General features: G+C 39.0%; 1 non-coding gene across 1 annotated transcript; it reads right to left on the bottom strand.

The window, feature by feature from the left end:
* Window positions 1-5,755: 5,755 nt before the first annotated feature.
* Window positions 5,756-5,859, bottom strand: LOC148577727 (small nucleolar RNA R71). Its single transcript, XR_015903632.1, has one exon. It is a non-coding gene; the product is annotated as a small nucleolar RNA R71 (small nucleolar RNA).
* Window positions 5,860-12,762: the final 6,903 nt, after the last annotated feature.

The following is a 12,762-nucleotide window of genomic DNA, read 5'->3' as shown; positions in this document are numbered from 1 at the left end:
CTAAGAAAAGAATGGAACAAACAAGAGATCATGGACCTCAACAAAAGCATGAGGAAATTCCTCACCATGAAATCCCTGAGATGCCTCAAGGGATGCGCTTCCCTCCACAAAACTATTGGGAGCAAATCAACACTTCCCTAGGAGAATTAAGCTCCAACATAGGACAACTAAGGATGGAGCACCAAGAGCACTCCATTATCGTCCATGAGATTAGAGAAGATCAAAGAACTATGAGGGAGGAGCAACAAAGGCAAGGAAGAGACATAGAGGAGCTCAAGAGCACCATTGGTTCTTCAAGAAGAGGAAGATGCCACCCTCACTAAGGTGGACCCGTTCCTTAATCTCCTTGTTCTTATTTTCCTATTTTTCATTTACTATGTTTCATGTTTATTTATGTTTCTGCCTTTATTACATGATTATTAGTGTTTAAGTGTCTATGTCTTAAAGCTATGAATGTCCTATGAATCCATCACCTCTCTTAATTGAAAACTGTTCTAAAAACAAAAGAACAAGAAATACATGATTTTGAATTCATCCTTGAAACTAGTTTAATTATTTTGATGTGGTGACAATACTTTTTGTTTTCTGAATGAATGCTTGAACAGTGCATATGTCATTTGATATTGTGGTTTATGAATGTTAAATATGTTGGCTCTTGAAAGAATGATGAAAAAGGAGAAATGTTATTGATAATCTGAAAAATCATAAAATTGATTCTTGAAGCAAGAAAAAGAAGTGAATACAAAAGCTTGCGAAAAAAAAAAGAGAAAAGAAAAATAGCAAAAAAAAAAGTGAAAGAAAAAGAAAAAGTAAGCAGCAAAAGCCAAAAGCTATTTAAACTAAAAGGTAAGAGCAAAAAGCCAATAGCCCTTAAAACTAAAGGCAAGGGTAATAAAAAGGATCCAAGGCTTTGATCATCAGTGGATAGGAGGGCCTAAAGGAATAAAATCCTGAACTAAGCGGCTAAACCAAGCTGTCCCTAACCTGTGCTTGTGGCGTGAAGGTGTCAAGTGAAAACCTGAGACTGAGCGGTTAAAGTCAAGGTCCAAAGCAAAAGAAGAGTGTGCTTAAGAACCCTGGACACCTCTAATTGGGGACTTTAGCAAAGCTGAGTCACAATCTGAAAAGGTTCACCCATGTGTCTGTGGCATTTATGTATCCGGTGGTAATACTGGAAAACAAAGTGCTTAGGGCCACGGCCAAGACTCATAAAGTAGCTGTGTTCAAGAATCAACATACTGAACTAGGAGAATAAATAACACTATCTAAAATCTAAGTTCCTATAGATGCCAATCATTCTGAACTTCAATGGATAAAGTGAGATGCCAAAACTATTCAAGAGGCAAAAATCTAATAGTCCCGCTCATCTGATTGGGGCTAAGTTTCATTGATATTTTGGAATTTATAGTATATTCTCTTCTTTTTATCCTATTTGATTTTTAGTTGCTTGGGGACAAGCAACAATTTAAGTTTGGTGTTGTGATGAGCGGATAATTTATACGCTTTTTTGGCATTATTTTTACATAGTTTTTAGTATGATTTGATTAGTTTTTAATATATTTTTATTAGTTTTTAAATAAAAATCATATTTCTGGACTTTACTTTGAGTTTGTGTGTTTTTCTGTGATTTCAGGTATTTTCTGGCTGAAAATGAGGGACTTGAGCAAAAATCAGATTCAGAGGTTGAAGAAGGACTGTGATGAGCGGATAATTTATACGCTTTTTGACATTGTTTTTAGTAAGATCTAGTTACTTTTAGGGATGTTTTCATTAGTTTTTATGATAAATTCACATTTCTGGACTTTACTATGAGTTTGTGTGTTTTTCTATGATTTCAGGTATTTTCTGGCTGAAATTGAGGGACTTGAGCAGAAATCAGATTCAGAGGTTGAAGAAGGACTGCTGATGCTGTTGGATTCTAACCTCCCTGCACACAAAATGGATTTTCTGGAGCTACAGAACTCGAAATGGCGCGCTTCTAATTTCGTTGGAAAGTAGACTTCTAGGGCTTTCCAGCAATATATAATAGTCCATACTTTGGCCAAGAATAGACGATGTAAACTGGCGTTCAACGCCAGCTTTCTGCCCAAATCTGGCGTCCAGCGCCAGAAAAGGAGCCAAAACCAGAGTTGAACGCCCAAACTGGCACAAAAGCTGGCGTTCAACTCCAGAAAGGACCTCTACACGTGCAACACTCAAGCTCAGCCCAAGAACACACCAAGTGGGCCCCGGAAGTGGATTTATGCATCAATTACTTACTTTTGTAAACCCTAGTAGCTAGTTTATTATAAATAGGACATTTCACTATTGTATTTGACATCCTGGATTGTATTTTGATCCTGTGATCATGTTTTAGGGGGCTGGCCATCTCGGCCATGCCTGGGCCTCTCACTTATGTATTTTTAACGGTAGAGTTTCTACACTCCAGAGATTAAGGTGTGGAGCTCTGCTGTTCCTCAAAGATTAATGCAAAGTACTACTGTTTTCTATTTAATTCATCTTATTTCGCTTCTAAGATATCCATTCGCACCCAAGAACGTGATGAAGGTGATGATTATGTGTGACGCTCATCACCATTCTCCCCTATGAACGCATGCCTGACAAACACTTCCATTCTACATGCAACAAGCTAGAATGAATATCTCTTAGATCTCTTAATTGGAATCTTCGTGGTGTAAGCTAGAATGATGGTGGCATTCAAGAGAATCCGGAAAGTCTAAACCTTGTCTGCGGTATTCCGAGTAGGATTCAATGATTGAATGACTGTGACGAGCTTCAAACTCGCGAGTGCTGGGCGTTAGTGACAAACGCAAAAGGAGGGTGAATCCTATTCCAGCATGATCGAGAACCGACAGATGATTAGCCGTGCTGTGACAGAGCATGTTAGCATATTTTTCACTGAGAGGAGGGGATGTAGCCACTGACAACGGTGATGCCTTTGCATAAAGCCAGCCATGGAAAGGAGTAAGACCGATTGGATGAAGACAGCAGGAAAGCAGAGGTTCAGAGGAACGAAAGCATCTCTATTCGCTTATCTGAAATTCTCACCAATGAATTACATAAGTATTTCTATCCCTATTTTATTATATTATTTTTGAAAACACCATTATCAATTTATATCTGCCTAATTGAGATTTGCAAGGTGACCATAGCTTGCTTCATACCAACAATCTCCGTGGGATTTGACCCTTACTCACGTAAGGTATTACTTGGACGACCCAGTGCACTTGCTGGTCAGTTACACGGAGTTGTGAACCGTGGTTTTGGCATAATGTTTTTGGCACCATTTCCAGGGAAAGAAAGAGCAATGAATTTTACATAATTAAAGTGTAATCACGATTCCGCGTACCAAGTTTTTGGCGCCGTTGCCGGGGATTGTTCGAGTATGGACAACTGACGGTTCATCTTGTTGCTCAGATTAGGTAATTTTCTTTTTATTTTATTTTCAAAAAAATTTTTCAAAAATATTTCTAAAATTTTCTCATCTGTTTTCGAAAAATATAAAAATGTTTTCAAAAAATTTTATTCAAAATTTTTAAGAATGAATTCTAGTGTTTCATGAAGCATGTTGAAGCCTGGCTGGCTGTAAAGCCATGTCTAATTCCTTTGGGAATGAGTATGTCAGGCGTGTCATGTCTGAATTACATGCTGAAGCTTGGCTGGCCATTGGCCATGTCTAGTGTTTTGGACCGGAGCTTTCATTGAAAGCTTGGCTGGCTAGTGAGCCATGTCTAATTCCTGGACTGAAGCTTTAGACTAAGAATGCAAGATTCCTGGAATTCATGTTAAAAATTTTGGAATCCTTATTTTTTCTTTTTCATATAATTTTCGAAAAAAAATCCAAAAAAAAATTTAGAAAATCATAAAAATCAAAAACATTTTTTGTGTTTCTTGTTTGAGTCATGAGTCATGTCATAAGTTTGGTGTCATTTGCATGTGCATCTTGCATTTTTCGAAAATTTCATGCATTCATAGTGTTCTTCATGATGTTCAAGTTGTTCTTGGTAAGTCTTCTTGTTTGATCTTGATGATTTTTTGTTTTGTGTTGTATGGTGTTTTTCATATGCATTCTTGAATTCTTAGTGCGTAAGCATTAAAGAATTCTAAGTTTGGTGTCTTGCATGTTTTCTTTGCATTAAAAATTTTTCAAAATTGTGTCTATGATGTTCATCTTGACATTCATAGTGTTCTTGGTGTTCATCTTGACATTCATAGCATTCTTGCATGCATTCATTGTTTTGATCTAAAAATTTCATGCATTGCATAATTTTCATGTTTTTCATAAAAATTTCAAAAATCAAAAAAATATCTTTCCCTTTTTCTCTCATTAAATTCGAAAATTGAGTTGACTTTTTCAAAAATTTTTAAAATCAAGTTGTTTCTTATGAGTCAAATCAAATTTTCAGTTTGAAAATCTTATCTTTTTCAAAATCTTTTTCAAAAATCAAATCTTTTTCAAAATTCTTAGTTATTTTCGAAAATTCCAAAAATATTTTTCAAAAATATTTTTCTTATTTTTATATCAAATTTTTGAAAATAACATAATCAATTAATGTTTTGATTCAAAAATTTGAAGTTTGTTACTTGCTTGTTAAGAAAGATTCAAACTTTAAGTTCTAGAATCATATCTTGTGATTTCTTATGAATCAAGTCATTAATTGAGATTTTAAAAATCAAATCTTTTTCAAAACTAATTTCTAAAATATCTTCTTATCTTACCTTTTTCAAAAAGTTGGTTTCAAAATATCTTTTCTAACCTCCTAACTTCTTATCTTTTCAAAAATTTGTTTCAACTAACTAACTAACTTTTTTGTTTGTTTCTTAAGTTTTTCAAAACTACCTAACTAACTCTCTCTCTAATTTTCGAAAATATCTTCCCTCTTTTTCAAAAATTTCTTTTTAATTAACTAATTATTCTTATTTTTATTTTTGATTTTAAAAATTTTCGAAAAATACTAACATTTTTCAAAAACCATTTTCGAAAATCACTAACTCTTTTTCAAAAATATTTTTCGAAAATTCTTCCTCTCCCATCTTATTCTATTTATTTATTCATCTACTAACATCTCATCTCACTTCTCAACCCTCCTCACAGTTGTGTTTCTTCCATTATATTACATTCTTTGTCTCCCCCTCTTCTTCTACTCACACAGGGATCCCTATACTGTGGTATAAAGGATCCATATTATTATTATTTTTTCTGTGCCCTCTTCTTTGTTATATGAGCAGGAGCAAGGATAAGAACATTCTTGTGGAAGCAAATCCAGAACCTGAAAGGACTCTGAAAAGGAAACTAAGTGAAGCTAAAAAACAACAATCCAGAGATAACCTTTCAGAAATTTTCGAACAGGAAGAGGAGATGGCAGCCGAAAAAAATAATAATGTAAGAAAGATGCTTGGTGACTTTACTGCACCTAATTCCAATTTACATGGAAGAAGCATCTCCATTCCTGCCATTGGAGCAAACAACTTTGAGCTGAAACCTCAATTAGTTTCTCTGATGCAGCAGAACTGCAAGTTTCATGGACTTCCATCTGAAGATCCTTTTCAGTTCTTAACTGAATTCTTGCAGATATGTGATACTGTTAAGACTAATGGAGTAGATCCTGAAGTCTACAGGCTCATGCTTTTCCCCTTTGCTGTAAGAGACAGAGCTAGATTATGGTTGGATTCTCAACCCAAAGACAGCCTGAACTCTTGGGATAAGCTGGTCACGGCTTTCTTAGCCAAGTACTTTCCTCCTCAAAAGCTGAGCAAGCTTAGAGCTGATGTTCAAACCTTCAGACAGAAAGAAGGTGAATCCCTCTATGAAGCTTGGGAAAGATACAAACAGTTGACCAAAAAGTGTCCTTCTGACATGCTCTCAGAATGGACCATCCTGGATATATTCTATGATGGTTTATCTGAGCTATCAAAGATGTCACTGGACACTTCTGCAGGTGGATCCATTCACCTAAAGAAAACGCCTGCAGAAGCTCAAGAACTTATTGACATGGTTGCTAATAACCAGTTCATGTACACTTCTGAAAGGAATCCTGTGAGTAATGGGACGCCTATGAAGAAGGGAGTTCTTGAAGTTGATACTCTGAATGCCATATTGGCTCAGAATAAAATATTGACTCAGCAAGTCAATATGATCTCCCAGAGTCTGCATGGAATGCAAGCTGCATCCAACAGTACTCAAGAGGCTTCTTATGAAGAAGAAGCTTATGATCCTGAGAACCCTGCAATAGCAGAGGTGAATTACTTAGGTGAACCTTATGGAAACACCTATAACTCATCATGGAGAAATCATCCAAATTTCTCATAGAAGGATCAAAAGCCTCAACAAGGCTTTAATAATGGTGGAAGAAACAGGTTTAACAATAATAAACCTTTTCTATCATCCACTCAGCAACAGACAGAGAACTCCGAACAAAATGCTTCTAATTTAGCAAATCTAGTCTCTGATCTATCCAAGGCCACTGTGAGCTTCATGAATGAAACAAGATCTTCCATTAGAAATATGGAAGCACAAGTGGGCCAGCTGAGTAAAAGGATCACTGAAATCCCTCCTAGTACTCTCCCAAGCAATACAGAAGAGAATCCAAAAGGAGAGTGCAAGGCCATTGACATAAGCACCATGGCCGAACCTGTAAGGGAAGGAGAGGACGTGAATCCCAAGGAGGAAGACCTCCTGGGACGTCCAGTGATCAATAAGGAGCTTCCCTCTGAGGAACCAAAGGAATCTGAGACTCATCTAGAGACCATAGAGATTCCATTGTACCTCCTTATGCCATTCATGAGCTCTGATGAGTATTCCTCTTCTGAAGAGAATGAGGATGTTACTGAAGAGCAAACTGCCAAGTTTCTTGGTGCAATCATGAAGCTGAATGCCAAATTAGTTGGCATTGATACTTGGGAAGTTGAACCTCCCTTGTTCATCAATGAACTAAGTGATCTGGATCAATTGACATTGCCTCAGAAGAAACAGGATCCTGGAAAGTTCATAATATCCTGTACCATAGGCACCATGATTTTTAAGGCTCTATGTGACCTTGGTTCAGGAATAAACCTCATGCCTTTCTCTGTAATAGAGAAACTGGGAATCTATGGGGTGCAAACTGCTAGAATCTCATTAGAGATGGCAGACAGTTCAAGAAAACAGGCTTATGGACAAGTAGAGGACGTGTTAGTAAAGGTTGAAGGCCTTTACATCCCTGCTGATTTCATAGTCCTGGATACTGGAAAGGAAGAGGATGAATCCATCATCCTAGGAAGACCTTTCCTGGCCACAGCAAGAGCTGTGATTGATTTTGATAGAGGTGAAATAGTCCTTCAATGGAATGAGGACTCCCTTGTGTTTAAAACTCAAGGATCTCCCTCTGCAACCATAGAGAGGAAGCAGAAAAAGCTTCTCTCAAAACAGAGTCAACCAGAGCCCCCACAGTCAAACTCTATGTTTGGTGTTGGGAGGCCACAACCAAACTCTAAGTTTGGTGTTGAACTCCCATATCCAAACTCTAAGTTTGGTGTTGGAGAGTTTCAACAATGCTCTGAACATCTGTGAGGCTCCATGAGAGCCCACTGTCAAGCTATTGACATTAAAGAAGCGCTTGTTGGGAGGCAACCCAATTTTTATTTATCTAACTATATTTTTCTTAGTTATATGTCTTTGTAGGTTCATGATCATGTGGAGTCACAAAATAAATATAAAAATTGAAAACGGAATCAAAAACAGCAGAAGAAAAATCACACCCTGGAGGAGCATCTGTCTGGCGTTCAGCGCCAGAACAGAGCATGGTTCTGGCGCTGAACACCCAAAATGGGCAGCTTTTGGGCGCTGAACGCCAGAACAGGCATGGTTCTGGCGTTCAACGCCAGAAATGGCACACAAATGGGCGTTGAACGCCCAAAATGGCCACCAACCTGGCGCTGAACGCCCAGAGTTGTGTGCTAAGGCATTTTTACATGCCTAATGGGTGCAGGGATGTAAATCCTTGAACACCTCAGGATCTGTGGACCCCACAGGATCCACTCAGGATCTGTGGACCCCACAGGATCCACTCAGGATCTGTGGACCCCATAGGATCCCCACCTACCTCCACTCACTTCTTCTCACCACTCTCTTTCACACAACCCCATCACCTCTTCACCACTCACATCCATCCACTCTTCCCCATAAACCTACCTCATAAACTCCACCTACCTTCAAAATTCAAAACCAATTTCCCACCCAAACCCACCCATATGGCCGAAACCTTTCCCCCCTCCCTTCCCTATATAAAGCCCTCCATTCTTCACCAAATTCACACAACACACCCCTCTACACCCCTCTTGGCCGAAACACTCCCCACTCTCCCTCTCCTCCATTTCTTCTTCTTCTTCTTCATCTATTCTTTCTTTTATTGCTCGAGGGCAAGCAAAATTCTATGTTTGGTGTGGTAAAAGCATAAGCTTTTTGTTTTTCCATTACCATTGATGGCACCTAAGACCGGAGAATCCTCTAGAAAGGGGAAAGGGAAGACAAAAGCTTCCACATCCGAGTCATGGGAGATGGAAAGGTTCATCTCCGAAGCCCATCAAGACCACTTCTATGATGTTGTGGCCAAGAAGAAGGTGATCCCCGAGGTCCCTTTCAAACTCAAAAGAAATGAGTATCCGGAGATCCGACATGAAATTCAAAGAAGAGGTTGGGAAGTTCTAACAAATCCCATCCAACAAGTCGGCATCCTAATGGTTCAAGAGTTCTATGCCAATGCATGGATCACCAAGAACCATGATCAAAGTAAGAACCCGGATCCAAAGAACTATGTTACAATGGTTCGGGGGAAATACTTAGATTTTAGTCTGGAGAATGTGAGGTTGGTGTTTAACTTGCCCATGATGCAAGGAGATGAACGCCCCTACACTAGAAGGGTCAACTTTAATCAAAGGTTGGACCAAGTCCTTATGGACATATGCGTGGAAGGAGCTCAATGGAAGATTGACTCCAAAGGCAAGCCGGTTCAACTAAGAAGATTGGACCTCAAGCCTGTAGCTAGAGGATGGTTGGAGTTCATTCAATGCTCAATCATTCCCACTAGCAACCGGTCTGAAGTTACTATAGACCGGGCCATCATGATCCATAGCATCATGATTGGAGAAGAGGTGGAAGTTCATGAGATTATACCTCAAGAACTCTACAAGGTGGCTGACAAGTCCTCCACCATGGCAAGGTTAGCCTTTCCTCACCTCATTTGCCACCTATGCAATTCGGCTGGGATTGACATAGAGGGAGATATCCTCATCAAAGAGGACAAGCCCATCACTAAGAAAAAGATGGAGCAAGCAAGAGAGCCCACTCTTGGAGCTCAAGAGGCGTATGAAGCTCATCACCATGAGATCCCGGAGATGCCTCAAATGCACTTTCCTCCACAAAACTATTGGGAGCAAATCAACACCTCCCTAGGAGAATTGAGTTCCAATATGGGACAACTAAGGGTGGAACATCAAGAGCACTCCATCATCCTTCATGAAATAAGAGAAGATCAAAAAGCAATGAGGGAGGAGCAACAAAGACAAGGAAGAGACATAGAAGAGCTCAAGGACATCATTGGTTCCTCAAGAAGGAAACGCCACCATCACTAAGGTGGATTCATTCCTTGTTCTTGCTTTCTCTGTTTTTTGTTTTCTATGTTATGGGCTTATCTATGTTTGTGTCTTCATTACATGATCATTAGTAGTTAGTAACTTTGTCTTAAAGTTATGAATGTCCTATGAATCCATCACCTCTCTTAAATGAAAAATGTTTTTATTCAAAAGAACAAGAAGTACATGAGTTTCGAATTTATCCTTGAACTTAGCTTAATTATATTGATGTGGTGACAATGCTTCTTGTTTTCTGAATGTATGCTTGAACAGTGCATATGTCTTTTGAAGTTGTTGTTTAAGAATGTTAAATATGTTGGCTCTTGAAAGAATGATGACAAGGAGACATGTTATTTGATAATCTGAAAAATCATAAAAATGATTCTTGAAGCAAGAAAAAGCAGCAAAGAACAAAGCTTGTAGAAAAAAAAACAAAAAAAAAATAGGCGAAAAAAAATAATATATAGAAAAAAAAAAGAGAAAAAGCAAGCAGAAAAAGCCAAAAGCTCTTAAAACCAAAAGGCAAGGGCAAATAAAAAAAAGGATCCCAAGGCTTTGAGCATCAGTGGATAGGAGGGCCTAAAGGAATAAAATCCTGGTCTAAGCGGCTAAACCAAGCTGTCCCTAACCATGTGCTTGTGGCGTGTAGGTGTCAAGTGAAAACTTGAGACTGAGCGGTTAAAGTCAAGGTGCAAAGCAAAAAAAAGAGTGTGCTTAAGAACCCTGGACACCTCTAATTGGGGACTTTAGCAAAGCTGAGTCACAATCTGAAAAGGTTCACCCAATTATATGTCTGTGGCATTTATGTATCCGGTGGTAATACTGGAAAACAAAGTGCTTAGGGCCACGGCCAAGACTCATAAAATAGCTGTGTTCAAGAATCATCATACTGAACTAGGAAAATCAATAACACTATCTGAACTCTGAGTTCCTATAGATGCCAATCATTCTGAACCTCAATGGATAGAGTGAGATGCCAAAACTATTCAAGAGGCAAAAAGCTATAAGTCCCGCTCATATGATTGAAGCTATGTTTCATTGATAGTTTGGAATTTATAGTATATTCTCTTCTTTTTATCCTAATTTATTTTCAGTTGCTTGGGGACAAGCAACAATTTAAGTTTGGTGTTGTGATGAGCGGATAATTTATACGCTTTTTGACATTGTTTTTAGTATGTTTTTAGTAGGATCTAGTTACTTTTAGGGATGTTTTCATTAGTTTTTATGTTAAATTCACATTTCTGGACTTTACTATGAGTTTGTGTGTTTTTCTGTGATTTCAGGTATTTTCTGGCTGAAATTGAGGGACTTGAGCAGAAATCAGATTCAGAGGTTGAAGAAGGACTGCTGATGCTGTTGGATTCTGACCTCCCTGCACTCAAAATGGATTTTCTGGAGCTACAAAACTCGAAATGGCGCGCTTCCAATTGCGTTGGAAAGTAGACTTCCAGGGATTTCCAGCAATATATAATGGTCTATACTTTGGCCAAGAATAGATGACGTAAACTGTCGTTCAACGCCAGCTTTCTGCCCAAATCTGGCGTCCAGCGCCAGAAAAGGAGCCAAAACCAGAGTTGAACGCCCAAACTGGCACAAAAGCTGGCGTTCAACTCCAGAAAGGACCTCTACACGTGCAACACTCAAGCTCAGCCCAAGAACACACCAAGTGGGCCCCGGAAGTGGATTTATGCATCAATTACTTACTTTTGTAAACCCTAGTAGCTAGTTTATTATAAATAGGACATTTCACTATTGTATTTGACATCCTGGATTGTATTTTGATCCTGTGATCATGTTTTAGGGGGCTGGCCATCTCGGCCATGCCTGGGCCTCTCACTTATGTATTTTTAACGGTAGAGTTTCTACACTCCAGAGATTAAGGTGTGGAGCTCTGCTGTTCCTCAAAGATTAATGCAAAGTACTACTGTTTTCTATTTAATTCATCTTATTTCACTTCTAAGATATCCATTTGCACCCAAGAACGTGATGAAGGTGATGATTATGTGTGACGCTCATCACCATTCTCCCCTATGAACGCGTGCCTGGCAAACACTTCCGTTCTACATGCAACAAGCTAGAATGAATATCTCTTAGATCTCTTAATTGGAGTCTTCGTGGTGTAAGCTAGAATGATGGCGGCATTCAAGAGAATCCGGAAAGTCTAAACCTTGTCTGTGGTACTCCGAGTAGGATTCAATGATTGAATGACTGTGACGAGCTTCAAACTCGCGAGTGATGGGCGTTAGTGACAAACGCAAAAGGAGGGTGAATCCTATTCCAGCATGATCGAGAACTGACAGATGATTAGCCGTGCTGTGACAGAGCATGTGAGCATATTTTTCACTGAGAGGAGGGGATGTAGCCACTGACAACGGTGATGCCCTTGCATAAAGCCAGCCATGAAAAGGAGTAAGACCGATTGGATGAAGACAGCAGGAAAGCAGAGGTTCAGAGGAACGAAAGCATCTCTATTCGCTTATCTGAAATTCTCACCAATGAATTACATAAGTATTTCTATCCCTATTTTATTATATTATTTTCGCAAACACCATTATCAATTTATATCTACCTAATTGAGATTTGCAAGGTGACCATAGCTTGCTTCATACCAACAATCTCCGTGGGATTCGACCCTTACTCACGTAAGGTATTACTTGGACGACCCAGTGCACTTGCTGGTCAGTTACACGGAGTTGTGAACCGTGGTTTTGGCATCATGTTTTTGGCGCCATTTCCAGGGAAAGAAAGAGCAATGAATTTTACATAATTAAAGTGTAATCACGATTCCGCGTACCAGACTGCAGATGCTGTTGGATTCTGACCTCCCTGCACTCAAAGTGGATTTTCTAGAGCTACAAGAGCTTTAATGGCGTGCTCTCAAATGTGTTAGAAAGTAGACATCCAGGGCTTTCCAGAAATATATAATAGTCCATACTTTGCCCGTGTTTAGATGACACAAATTGGCGTTCAACACCAGCTCTGTACCCTATTCTGGAGTTAAACGCCAGAAACAGGTTGCAAAGTAGAGTTAAACGCTAGAAACAGGTTACAAACTGGCATTCAACTCCAAGGAAGACCTCTACACATGAAAGCTTCAATGCTCAGCCCAAGCACACACCAAGTGGGTCCGGAAGTAGATTTCTGCATCATTTA

This window comes from Arachis ipaensis, chromosome B1, assembly GCF_059453495.1.
Source record: "Arachis ipaensis isolate K30076 ecotype BB chromosome B1, ASM5945349v1, whole genome shotgun sequence".
NCBI lineage: Eukaryota > Viridiplantae > Streptophyta > Magnoliopsida > Fabales > Fabaceae > Arachis > Arachis ipaensis.
Note: the sequence above shows the minus strand (reverse complement) of the source record. Positions and strands in the feature narration are given on the sequence as shown.